The 14114-nt window shown below is 36.0% G+C and overlaps 1 protein-coding gene and 1 long non-coding RNA gene across 16 annotated transcripts in view; one reads left to right on the top strand and one right to left on the bottom strand.

The window, feature by feature from the left end:
* MCTP1 (multiple C2 and transmembrane domain containing 1) overlaps nt 1-14114 on the top strand; it is a 482756-nt gene that overhangs the window by 47963 nt on the left and 420679 nt on the right. The window contains exon 1 of one of the 15 annotated variants that reach the window (XM_032476214.1): nt 11024-11042. The exons of the other annotated variants lie outside the window; for them this stretch is intronic. The gene's annotated coding sequence lies outside the window, so the exon portion shown is untranslated. Of the gene's footprint in view, nt 1-11023; nt 11043-14114 lie in introns of those variants that run through there. 15 annotated transcript variants of the gene reach the window in all.
* The window catches only part of LOC116662525, a 49923-nt gene continuing 38571 nt past the window's right edge, over nt 2763-14114 (bottom strand). Inside the window, exons 4-5 of the long non-coding RNA XR_004318494.1 lie at nt 9558-9792; nt 2763-2974 (exon numbers count right to left, since the gene is read on the bottom strand). This is a non-coding gene — a long non-coding RNA (uncharacterized LOC116662525). The remainder of the gene's footprint in view (nt 2975-9557; nt 9793-14114) is intronic.

The raw sequence follows: 14114 nt of genomic DNA, 5'->3' as shown, positions 1-14114 counted from the left end.
AGGGAGGGTGGAAAGGAGATGGAGAGTGGAGGAGACGCTGGAAAGGGAGGTTCCCATAGACACAAGAAAATGAAATAAGCCCCAGGAACAGAACAAGGCACAGGTTTCCAGAAGAGAACAGCATGGAAGGCAGCAGCAATCACTGTGAACTCTTCATGGAAATCTAAAGTGAAGTGCAAGGATAAAGCATTGGTTCTCACTTGGAACTTGGACCATTTACCACTATGCAATGCTGAGAGCTAATGAATAGTGTAGGACAATGTGTGTGTGTGTGTGTGTGTGTGTGTGTGTATGCATATATTTTTATATATATAGATATATCTATTTATATGTATATCATGTAATGAATAAATTATCTTTCAACTGTCATATTTTTATAAGGATCTTTTAAAAATAGCAGCAAATATATAGCCTATTAGGTGTTATTAATAGTAGGCTGAGTCCATAGAGAATGCAGAGGGAACGTTACCATGTAAAAGCTGCATTTGTCCACTGGTCTGAGATGCCTAGGAGCTATTTTTGCACATTTATCTGAGAAATGAGGAAAAGATTCTTCTCTTAAGCTAAAAAACCCCCTGTAGTTGACTGGTTTAATGTTCAGATTTTAATGTATATTCTGTTTCCAGCAAAAGCCTTTTAATATGTTCCCCATCATCCAGCAACATGTTCTGATGCACATGCTAATTTATATATGGCAAAGAGGAAGCTGAAAATTCTCAACTGAGAAGTTAAAGACTTGAGCCTTTTATTTTAAACATTGGAATCAAAGAGGTGGTCAGGGAGAGGACACGTGACTGGGGACGTTGCAAAGGAAATTCATGCACCAGACAGATGTCCTTGGATGACGCCACTACAGTTCCATCCAATTTTGTAGAAACTGGTCATTTTGTGGAGTGTTTTCTGCACTTGTGATTATTATAAAGCAGAGGTTCTCAGTTCTATCAGAAAATGTCTTCCTTTTTAAAATAAACAGTTTGTAATGACTCACTTATTAATATGTTAAAATTTATAGCTTCAAAAATTAATATAATGTTCTTACTCTGTTATAAAGGAGAAATAAGAGAAACGCAATCAACAGTAAAATTATACACACCCACATCTAAATACTTAATCACAACTATCCTTATTACCTCCAGATGCACCCAAGGGATGTGCTGCCCTCCTTGGATTTGGAACTGTTGTAATAAAGTAGCATTTCATACAACTATGCTTTGCTGGTTTGTCTTTGGCATTTTTCTTACTTTTCCTCTCATTTTTATCATTCTGTTTCCTTGCAATTCCTGACAAATGAGTATAGGAATAAGAACGGCTGGATTTATGCCATCTACTTCTTCATGGTGATTTTAGCTGTGGATTTTGGACATAGATGACTCACCTGACACGCACACTTGGTGTGCTCTTTAGACCTAAGTCCTGCACTTTTGTCTGAAGATGCTCGGTACTGTTACATTATAAAATTGTCAGTTTCTTCTGAGGCAATACTAAATGATAACAGTCCAAACATTTACAATGATGACATAGGACTTTTGTGATGTATCTGGATTCTTTATTTCATGGCATTTTATTACCAAGATGTTTTCAGAAAAACGTTACATTCTTTCCCCTAGGATGTCACTGATTAACAGAATACAAAATCTCCTCAAAGATACCTTTTGAGTTGAGGCAATATCATTATATTTATTGAAGTGAAATCTTTTCACCCAGGATGTCAAGTATTGCCCATAGTATATTATGGATATTACAACATTTTATTGGGAACTAAAAATTAAGTAGTTCTAGTCATTTAATCTAGTAGAAAAGTAAGGAGCAGATATGTACCTCGAAAACAAAAATTAAGAGTCAATTTGGAAAATTCGTTATGCAGTTAAAGAAAAAGGAAGTCATACTCATGTGCGTGTAAGTAATTTTAGGATGCAAGTTTATAAAGATGTCATATTAAAATAAAATTTAAATTATAGCTTAAATATTCTGCTAATAAGTTTTTCACCTTTAAAATACTACTGACCCCGTTGGAAATTATTAAATAGGATCTGTTTTCCATCAAATGGCCAAATTAATGTACTTAGCTAAGAGGATGTCTGGCCTGGAGGTTAAAGCATATCCTCTGAAGGCCTGAATTCCAGGTCTGCCACTTAATAGCTGTGTAAACTTGGGCAAGTCACTTAACCTCTTTGGTTTAAAAAAATATATATATATAATATATAATACCCACCTTTCATGAAGTTGTTGTGAGATTAAATTGGTTAATGTGGGTAAAACATTGAGTTGTGCCTGGCATAGAGTAAATACAGGTATAGGTCAGTTTTATGATTCTTATCACATGTGAGTGAGGCCAGCTGGACTCTGTTACCTGTCTGTGGATTGTTCATATCTGTCACTAGATAGTTATTACCGTTCCCTTGAATGAATGGGCACAGCCCCCTGTTTTGGCCCAGAGGTGTCCCAGAATGGATGTCCTTTTTAGGCTGGGCTCCCTAGAAGCTGACTTTGAAAGGATTTGTTTCTATGAATGTGATTTATTCGGAAGTTTGCTCGGGAAACCTGATAGGAGGTTGGAAAGGCAGGACCAGAAAGGAAGCAAGCCCAGCAAGGACATGATATCAAGCAAAGTCTCAGGACAGTAGCAGGATGAGTCTTTTAGGGAGAAGGCCCTGGAGACAACACAGGTCACACCCTGGAGTGTCTGGTTCAGGACAGGGGAGCTGGTATGACCATATTCCCCCATCCCTTGGGCACTCATTGGTTAAGGGCTGCTCCAGGGAAACAGGAATTTCCAGGCACTTTAATCTCTGCCATGGGGCACGAAGAGGAAGAATTTTGGTCTGGATTATTGGAGATACTAGGTACTGTTTTTCAAGGCTGTAGAAAGTATTAGGTTTCTCTGTCCATAATGAAGGAGTTGACAACTTTCATCTTGCTTCATGAATGTTGGATACTTCTGAAGTGCCTGTGTGGTTTGCTTTTCAAATGGATTCTGGAAAAAAAAAAAAGAGCAGATAATACCATTTAGTACTTCAAAAGTCTGTTTAATTTGGTTGATTAGTCTTACCCTAAGTGTACAAAGGAATGTTCATCCCAGAGTTTACAATGGTGCCAGGAATCTTGGTTCACACTTAAGGAAGGAGTAGAGACTTCTGTCAGTGAAGTCATATTATGTGCTAGAGACTGTGTGATAGTCTCCTAAAGATACTGCATCTAGTCCTTATCTACATGTGGGTAAGTTAGGCATTATCCTAATTTTAAGTCTAGGGAAATGGAAGTTCAGAGAGGCTTTATGCTCAAAGTTGCACAGAACTAGAATTAAAATTGAAGTTAAAGCCTGCTCTCTTTGCTAGTTTCTGTTACAGAGGAAGTAGGGAAAAGCTTTATATTCTGATTTTAGGTTGATATCCAGAGACACAGAATTTTCTGTCTTTGAATCATTATGGCTTTTTAGTGTTTACTGAACTGTGAGGGAATAGGGAGTATTTATGTGTGCTGTGTGTGTGTCTGAGAGAAAGACGTGGGGGGAAGGGAATTATACTTGACAGTTGTTAATAAATTTTATTTCTCTGAGCCCTGAAAAGGACAACGATAAGTTGTAGAGCACTGCTTGAAAGTGCCCACCTTTTTGTTCACTGTGGCATAAACATAGTCATTGCTTTCCCTTGTAAAGAAGACACACTCTTTGGACGTGAGAAACAGTAACTCTGGGTAAAGGATTAAGAAAAAAAATGCATTTATCTCATTCTTCTACTTTCTCAGAAGCAGTGTAAGGCTTGTGCCTTCATTTAGGCCAATCTATGTGCACCTTAAATTGTGTTGATTTAGGGTCATTGACTTCTTAGTTGGAATTGGTTTTAGACAATTATTTAAATACAGAGAAGTTGGACTATGGACTGATGCTTTGGATGCTTCAGACTACTAGACACTATTTGCTAATTGTTGGATCTAAACAGCCCTATAGATGTTGACAAATCAAAAATGAATCTTGCAGGTTCTTTTGTTTTAATCAGGAAGATGTCTGGAAGACCATGTCTGAGGGGTGTGAATTGCTGTTGTGGAGCATAGAAATCTTACCCCAGGCATGAGTTATTCACCTCCCTTCAGCCTAGCAGTTACGTGGTTATTCTGGGTTCCACTGTGATTGGAGAGTAAAATTTCATTACATGCTTCTTCCAATAGCTGATGCTTACTTCACCAGAGCCATTGCATCTCTCATGTTAAAGATCAGAGATCAAAATTCCTCTATTTGTAATGTATTTCCTGAGGTTTACACATGATTTCCTGCTATTTAGATGTATTTCTTAGAGATATTTTCAAATTGCCTCATTGTCTGCTATGAAAAAAAAAAAGAGAAAAACAGAAATATGTTTCTATTCAAGCTGATCATAAATGTTTGAGATGATTGTTAAAAATTTACAAATGCACGGTTTTTCAGTAAAGTACAGGGAATGACTTAGAGAGTTGAAGTGAATTTTAGAGTTAGGCTCAAGTTAACTTTGAAGAGGAACTGTAATTTTCTACTGTGATGCTTGAAGAAAATTCCTTCTAGTTGTTGTAGTGTTGGATATTCCTTTCACTTAATCCCCTAGTTAGTTATTTTTTCACCAAATTTAGACTTTCTGTTATTTGCAATAATTTGTTCAGTTTCTAGAAATATGCAAGAGATACTTGTGTGGAATCATCAACATTTAAATAACTGATGAAATTATTAATGTCCCTGATTAACAATGACAGCTAACAGTGAGCCACTTGCTAAGCAAAAAGTAGCTAGTTCCTCCCCCTTAAGGGTTAAATGAATAGTTGATTGCCTGATGTGATTTACTATATTAAAGAGCACAACGAATTTATATTAATTACATACTTTTAAAATGTGATATAAGAGACATAAACATTTTTACTGTGACTGAAATATTTAAAGGGGTCTGTCCTGAAGTGATTACTTTAACTGGTTCTAAAATTATAGCTTTAAAAAAAAGTAAAGGCCTTTGTAGAAAAAAGAGAACACTTCAAGTTTACTTTTTATCATTTCATGAACATTTTTCACTTCGCCTTGCATTTTGTGATATTATAAACAAAGAAATTCCTGTAGTACCACATGTCGTAAAACCATGAAGCAGAATTCTTTAGAAGCTGAGAAAAATCAGGAAATTTTGTTCAGGTACCAAGCTCAAAGAAACTGTGTTGAATAAACAGTTGAGAATCAATGTTTATTTTGTTAACCAAGAACTAATGTTAAAAGGATCTTTAAAATTACCAAGCTTTAAATATTAAAATGATTCTTAATTTAAACTAGTCATCTTCCAGAATCTACCCTCTCTTTCTTATTCAGTTATAGACATACTAGAACCTTGCACATGGATGTTTGGAATAAAGACCTTATTTTCCAGTAGGTTTGCAGCTAAATGTGGCCATAAGACTATCTCTTGGCCAGTGGGCTGCACAGTGGACAGTTAGAATGCAAGCAACCATCTTGGACTGCAATGTCCAAACTTCATGCTGAAGATGACAAAGCAACAAGGTAGATGAAGCCTGGGTGCTTGAAATTGTGGATGCCATACTAGACCTGGTTCAATGACTTCTAGTCTTTTTCCTTTTTTGATGGAGAGAAATAAACTATTGTGTTTAATCAACTTATTTTTAGTGACTGGATTTAGATCCCTTTTTAGGGCCCAGGGATATTGAAGTTAACCTCAATAGATACATCAAATTATTATTTTTCTTAATTTAAGTACAGGTTTTTTTTCACAATGTTGTTAGTTTCTGGTGTACAGCATGTTGATTCAGTTATACAAATACATATACCTATTCTTTTTCATTATAGGTTATTAAAAGATAACTAATGTAGTTCCCTGTGCCATACATTAGAATCTTGTTTATCTATTTTATAAATAGTAGATTGTATCTGCCAATACCAAACTCCTAATTTATCTCTCTCCTGTCAAGTTATTTTTCTTTTTGATCACTTGTAAGGTGATTTTCTGATTCCTCAAGATAATAAAGTTCCAAAGGCATGTACTCAGATCAACAAGGGCATTGAAGGCCCATCTTAAAATAAGACCTCATGTGTCAGACCTCAGTGATTGGAGAACTCAGTTGGGTGAAACAGGTGAATGGGCCTGGCTCCTGGGAAAAAAAAAGAAATAGTAGAACCTGAAAAGATACATGCAACCCATTGTTCACAGCAGCACTATTTACAATAGCCAAGACATGGAAACAACCTAAATGTGCGTTGATGGATAAAGAAGCAGTGGTATATAATGGAATACTACTCAGCCATAAAAAGAATAAAATAATACCATTTGCAGCAACATGGATGGACCTAGAGATTGTAATTCTAAGTGAAGTAAGCCAGAAAGAGAAAGAAAAATACCATGTGATATCACTTATATGTGGAATCTAAACAAACAAAAAAATGACATGAATGAACTTATTTAAAAAATAGAAACAGACTCACAGACATAGAAAATAAACTTGTGGTTACCAGAGGGGAAAGGAGAGGGGAAGGGATAACTCCGAGTTGGAGATTTGCAGATACTACTATATTTTAGATAAACAATTTCTTCTGTATAGCACAGGGAACTATATTCAATATCTTGTAGTAACCTATGAGGAAAAACATTATGCCGTACAACAGAAATTGACACAATGTTATAAACTGACTCTACTTCAAAAAAATAAAAATAAACCCTATACCGTGTTCATCAAGACTTTATATTCAGCAACTATTGGATAGCACCTGAACAAATGAAACAAACAGCAGGTATATTGAGAGCCAAGGAGAAATATAATATTTTAATATCAAAATATATTTGATACATTAAAAATACGTCTATGTTTTCCAAAAGGCCCAGGTTAAAGCATAGAAGACAGAAGCGTGGTGGTGGTGGTGTCAACGTCTGCTTTGTTCTATCACCGCTAGTGCAGATGGTATTTCTAACCACATGTCTCAGATATACTCCATTAGACACCATGGGTGGTACAGGACAAACTTGAAGCCACCTGCAACCCCAAGCACAGCCCTCATAAGACATCATTTCTGTTTCGGTCGATATGAAAAATCTGCCCTGACAGATGGCTCTGCCTAAATGGGAGACAAATTTAGGCTTATAAAAATGCTTAGGATGAAGCACATTTACTTGGGATAAGCTTCCTAAATGGTAAGTTGTATTCTCTCAAAGTTATAAATGTACAAACCTGAACTTCTCATTGGTAGTTTCTAATGAATCATAGGTTCCCCCCCTGTCTATTACAACCTTTATAGTTATTTGACTGCCAGCTCCCCTTTAAAAGCAGTTTGGCCTGTTAGTTGATTCTGAAGAACTGAAAATGATTCTGGCTGGCATGTTTTTACATGCTGGTTGTAGCATCTATGCTGGACAGTATATTTTGGGTACACTAGAAAATGTCATTTTCTTTCCCCCATGAAGTTAAAAATGTTTTGCTTGTATTTGAAGCATGTTAGGTCTTTTTTTGCATAATTTTTCCTGCCTTTACTGATGTTTGCAACACTTCTTAATTCAGTACCATCTGTGAATCCATCAGCTTGCTATTTACTGCCTCTTCTGGATCATTAAGGGAGTTGTTATGGCAATAAAACTTTATTTACATGTCACTTTTCCAGGAAACTCAAAGTATATTTATAATGTTATTGTATTAAACAATGGCACCCATGTGAGGTAAAGAATTTTATGGTTAGAAGCATTTCAACATTAGGATGACTTATTTTAAATAAAAGGAGATATTTCAGTGATTCTGGAGTTTGAGCATGTCTGTTATTAGGTATTCTTGTTGCTCTGAGCCATTAAGGAAGTTGTTGCAGTAGCTTTGGTGGTTGTATAATGACGGGAGAGGTAGGAGAGATTGGTTTAGATTGATGAATGAATTTTAGTTTTTTTCCATTTCCCTCTTGGTCCCAGCGTCTAAGTCTTAATTACTGTGAAGTGGCAAAGAGCCAATATAATTAAAGGAAGACAGATACACAAAAGAATCAGGTAATATGGATTATTAAGAATAATAAATTCACCATTTTCTCTCTTCCTTTTAAATTACAGTAGTAACAATGTTGATGCCTGTTTCTGGAGTCCTGCAGACCAAGGAATCCTTTATTAAAATGGGGTAAAGGAGAACCCATTTTGTCTACTGAGTGTGTGGATTTTATCTTACTGTTTTATTTTTTAATAGTGTTGTTCTGTGGCAGTCAGGTTGTGCTTGGTTAAACACAGAAAGCGTTGAATCTCTTCTTTAGTTAATCAGTATTTTTATTGACTATCCAGTGTCATAACCATCAGCAAGCGCATAAGGAACCTCAGCTCCGGTTTAGCCCTTTTTTATCCCTAGTTTTGAATGTCAGAAATTTAATGTCATCTGTTAGCAGCTCATGTCAGCTTTGCAGGTTAGTTCCAGAACCTTAGTCTCCCAATTTAGAGACTGCAGGTTGTTGCTGAATTTAGTTTGAGATCTATCAGTTACTTATTACGGAATTTAAGGTATAATTATTGAAAAGAGATTCTGATGTTTAACAGGATTTCTAGCTGATATTTGATTTCTTCTAAACATATTTTCTCTCATTTCTTAAGCTCATTAATTAATTAGCTTAGGATTGATTTATAAATTAGCTTAATAGCAGAGAGTCAAATGAACCAATAAGAGGGGACACTTAACAGGCAACTCTGTCAGTAAGAGTATAACATTTATGGCAGATTATGGAACGTGGAGTTTTGTATTAGCACTTAAGTTGTTCATGTTGGGACTGAAGAATACATATGGATTTGTTTGATGGACTTCTGTCTCAGGTTACTGTACTTGCTGGGCGAGGCAGTGGCTTCTAGACCTGTAGCTCATCCAGTGCATTCAGAGAGTAGCTTCTAGATCTGTGGCTCATCTGTGATGCCATCTAAAGTTGACATCAAGTCTCCACAGTTACAACAGCAATGAGACCTAAGGTCCACGTGAGACCCAAGGCAATTAGAACAGAGCCTCTCAAATTTAATTCATTTGAGTATCATCCTCTCATTTTTGCCTTATATACACATGACCTTTATTATTCACTTAGTGTTTTGCTTTTAAACAACTCAATTTGGGGATGTAAATAGATTATTTTAAAAGAAAATATTATATTACTGTCACAACTCAGAAAAACTCTATTCTAAAATAGATGGTAACTATAAAAATTAATAGGATGAAAATGAAAAAAGTATGTATAGTTCTAGCTCGATGATGTTACCTGGAGACTCAGTGCCTGAGAGCATATCTTTGTCTTGTTAAAACAACATTAGAGAGATGTTAAAGACCTACTAACATCAAATTGAGATCTTCTTTTCCCCTGTTAGTAGAAAATTGAATGGAAAAACTTTGTCAACCTGAGTTAGGCTTTGTGACAGACTATTACCACCCAAAATGATATCCCAGACCAAGCTTTGGGAAGTAATGGATTAAAGAAACAAAGAAAATGGATCCAATAGCCTTACCAACTCATTCACTCATTCATTCATTCACTCAACTTATTATGTGCCCCCAAACTAGGATATCCAGTATTTAACAAAAACCACAATTCCCTGCCCCTGTGAACTCACCACTGAGCACAGATCTTTCCATTGCACCTGATCCACCATGTGTGCAGTCCTGCTTCCTCTGGTTTTTTTCCTCCCAGCTCTTCTGTCATTGCTGCCCCAGTCCAGTGGAACTTATTGTGGGGACTAGAAACTCCTTAGGGTCTTCGTTCTCTTCTGATGTCATTTGGGGCCCTTTGTCTAAGGTTCAGCCTTGGAATGCACCTTGATCTTGCCCACAGGCAGAACTTCTCCAGACCTGTAGCAAATTTAAATAATATTTCATGTTTCTTACACAGTTCCTACAACTCCTGCAGGATCAGAGGAGTAAGAAAGCCAGGAGGTACATCTAATTCTAGGAGGTCCAGGGTCCTGGATATTCCTTTCATTTGTGCTATTATTTGCTAGGGAGTTTGGTTTTAATCCCAAAATGTGCTTTGAGACCTTAACTCTACAATCAGGTTATATCAATTATCTGAACAATAAAACCTGGTAAAACTACTTCCATAAAGATGATTAATACAACAGACATTTATTTTATTAATATGCTATTATTTAGTATGCTAGTAAGTGTTTTTCTAGGCTTCCATGTAAAATCTCACCTCTGGTGTTATTACCAAGCCTCAGAACTTCTTTAGAGTCGATATCTGTTAAGTCTCCAGTTAACTCTCCCTTATCCTCATAGAAATTAATTGCAGTGCAGATTATCTGATGTTATGAACATTTAATAAGAAAGATTATGATCTCATGTTCCATTTGCCAGAGGAAAGCAGTTGTGGCCAAGACCAGCTGTGCTAGTAAGGACCCCTCATCTTAATTAGAACAAGTATGAAGAATTGACTGCAGTTAGTATGTGGCACTCTCAAATTCTGTTTGTTGTTCTAAATGAACCTCAATGTAATTATATAAAGTGCTTTGAGAAGGGGATATACCTGTTCCATTATCCTTCTAAATTTAGCTATGATAAATTTTGACATCCTTTAGGGGAAGAAAAATCTTAAATTCTGATGAAAGCAAATTTAGGAACAAATTTAAAAAGTAATGTCAATGGTAAATTCCAGGAAAGAAAAGCTATTTACAGAGAATGCTAGGAATATTTGGAAACAATACTAGGAAATATGAATGTGCTAGAAGGTATGAGTAATAAGTGTTTTTTAAAGTTTGCAGTGGCTTCAGGGAGCCTACGTCTGTGGTTTTGTTTGAAAGTGAATTCATCTTGTTGATTTTGAAAGCTTTACTCTACATGCCTTCAGTTCCACTAGGGCTGGATATAACCTTATGCATCTGCTAGAGTCATGCACCCCTTGGGTAGTCAATAAAAATGCTAACTGAAAAGAGCTGAATTCCTCTTTTTTCATGTTGTCTTTTTCTTCCAACAATGGCTTCAAGAAAGATGATACAGACTGCCCCTTCTGCTTTACTAATGATAGTCATTTGGAGATGAAGTCTTTGAGAAGTTTGGCATAGAAGACAGGAGGGAACAGTTATACAGCTTAGATTGAAAAGACAGTAAGTATATGTTTGTTTGCTGCCAGATTACCCATCAGCTTAATACAACTCTGCCATTTCTCACTGTGGTATGACTTTGTGTTTGTAACAAGAATTGATAATTCTGCCATCTCACTTCCTAGGGTGTGTGACTTATATCTCATATAAGTGGCTGCTTCTGAAAGAGTTGTGATGATGGAGGGTACTTTGACCTCTGGTGGAATCTCCTTTAAAAGCCTTAGGAGAAACTCCTGTAGACATTTCTGTGGGGCCCTCCCAGCAAGTACCTGTCAGGCTTGGGAGCCTCTCTCTCCTCTGAGCTGGAGAAGTGCCAGTAGAACACAGTATCAGAAGAATAATGCCAAGAAAATATTATCATTATGGGTAGTTGTGAGAAAAGGACACGCTACAGGATGGAGTAGTTTCTTAGTAATCCTCTGGAAATGGAGGGAGTGACTTTCCCAGCTCTAGTTCCTTGGACCAAAGCCCAGACTTCCTATGGACGTATCATAGCAAGAATTCCTGGCAACTTAGCAGTGTCTCCAATTCTGCCAGCACACCCTTACAGAGACATCTATGAATAGGAAGGACATTGACACAAGGGCATTAACAAAGTCACAGCTATATTTTTAGGTAACATTTAGTACCTATATTTTTTAATTGAGAAAGGAATCTCTATCATAGGCTCTCAGAGTACCATGAAAAAAATATTTACAATCAATGCCAAACAGAGATCAAAGAGTTAATTTATTGGTGATTTGTTTCCATTTAAATCAAAGAAAGTAAACTCTTGGTTTACCAAGTTGAGAAATGTAGTAAGTATTTAAAATTAATATATTGTAATGTATTACTCTGAAAATTATTTGAAATGTTAAATTTCAAAGACATCAAGAAAATACTGAATTATTCCCAAATTTTATCCCTTCAGTTTGTATAAAACTTTTTGTTTATTTTTTTGTTCTGTTTTTTTAATTCTTTAGGTATTAGAAGTGTGCACAGGCTAATGTTATGTAAGATGTTGAGGAATTCTTAGTGTATGACCTCCTCTTTACTTAAAAATAGATATTGTAAGGATATAAGAATTAAATTTTGGGATGTGGAAGGTGGTTGTTATTGATTGGATGCCACTGGGGCTAATGTACCTTGAAAGTGCTGCTGGGTCAGACTTAAGGGGAGGCTTTGGCAGCAGATTAACAGTGGATTATCCCTGTCATTTGCTTTAAATATTTTATCAAAGATTCCAAGCGTCCTTGAAAAATCATCATGGGCGAGGGGATTGAAGAATAAGAGCTGCAAGTGAAATCTGAGGCAATTTTAGTTTTTATTACCAGCCAATTCTATCCCATTGCCTTAGACTTGTAGCCTTGCTTTCTATTTTTTTCTTCATGTTATCTGATCTTCCTGGAAGGGTAAGACAGATTGTTTCTCAACTATGACTTTGAATTCTAAGGTAGAAACCCTATTTAAGAGCAAGTTTGAGGTTTCGATGGTGGAGAAACTTAACTAGCGTCTGAGTTGCCCCTTTTCAACTCTCTAATAAAATAACTCTGAAAATAAATAAATAGAAAAAACATTCAAAATATCTATACTAACTTAAGGGAAGATCCAGGTGGTTTGTGCTGACTTGAGCCTATTCTGTTCCAACAAGGATATAAATAAGAAGGGCTATAAAGCAGTTAGGAATTGTTTTCTTGACATAAGCAGAAACTGCCCCACCCCACCCCCAAAATGAAACAGTGTCTTAAACGTCTAAAAAGTTTAAGTTGAAAGGCAGGTAGTTTCTGGCTCAAGGGCTTCAGAGTCTATGTCCTGAATCTTTTGTCCTTTTCTTTGTGGTCTTACGGTTACAAGATAGCTGCTTCAGTTTCCAACAGTCACATCCATATTGTAGGCAGAAAAAAGGGAGGACAGAAACTAGGTCAGCATAGGTTTACTCCCTTTTTGAGGAGCTGCCCAATCTACTTATATATCATTGGCCAGACATGTATTTCATAGCATCCTCTCTCGGCCAGAGAAGCTGGTTATTGTTTTCTATATGAGAACATTACAATCGTCTACTTTCCAAATTGACATTCTCTTAGGAAGGGTGACAAAAAGTGTAGGAAATTAGTTTGTCACAAAAATCCCCCATTAGTGTTACCTCAAATAATTCTCAGATCTAATTGTACTTCTGTATGTCCATTTACACTATATTTAACAGATGAGAAATAAGATAGCAATTAATTGGGTTGATCTGGGAGGGTCTCACGGAGGAGGTGAGACTTAAAGATGAAATCTGAAGTTTAACTACAATTTGGAGAAGAAATGGGGTAGGAACTCCAAGCAGAAGGAAAGAAGGGGTAAAAGGGGACAGTTATATTCTCCTGGGAGAGATCAGCTTTCACCTTTAGTCTATGTTATTATCAGTCATTTCTCTTAGAGATGATGGTACTTTAGTTTTACTGAGTGTTCTGAGATAATCCTTTGTTGAGAGAATTAATTATGCACTCAAGAAAATCTCTTTCCATTACAGAACAGATATCCTAGTTATTTATGTTGCATTGAGAGAAATTTATGTAGGATAAGTTTAGGTATGTTTAGATTTCTTTTTAGTAGGAAAATGAGGTTAGTTTTCCATGTGAAGGCTTACAAATTATTATACAAAGAGAAAGTTATTATATAGCAATGTCATTTGTTGTTTTTTTATAGATCATATGTTATTTGGGAAGTAGACAAAATGATAAATAACATTATTTCTCTGCTAAAAAACTCTAAAAATAAAGGTAACCCTAAACCAATTAACTCCATGTAATTCAAAGAAAACTCTGCTGTGAAATTTGCAATAGATAATCTAATGTGAATTTCTTCATTGGAGAGTTTTTCTCTGGTGGTGAAGTTATTAGTATAAATAATTCAAATGATCATCGATTTAAAGTAAATGGAATTAATGCCAGTAATATCTCAGAAATTCATAGATTTGTATTTCTTGGTGAGAAAATTAACACACTTGAAGAGTTTTTTCCATTTTTTATGGTAATACTTTCTAATATAATTAATACAGCAGAGGGTTTTGATTCTCTAAATGGCCTCAAACTAATGGCCATTAGTCCTTCC

This window comes from Camelus ferus, chromosome 3 (assembly GCF_009834535.1).
Source record: "Camelus ferus isolate YT-003-E chromosome 3, BCGSAC_Cfer_1.0, whole genome shotgun sequence".
Lineage (NCBI taxonomy): Eukaryota > Metazoa > Chordata > Mammalia > Artiodactyla > Camelidae > Camelus > Camelus ferus.
This window is presented reverse-complemented; position numbering and strand designations above follow the sequence as displayed.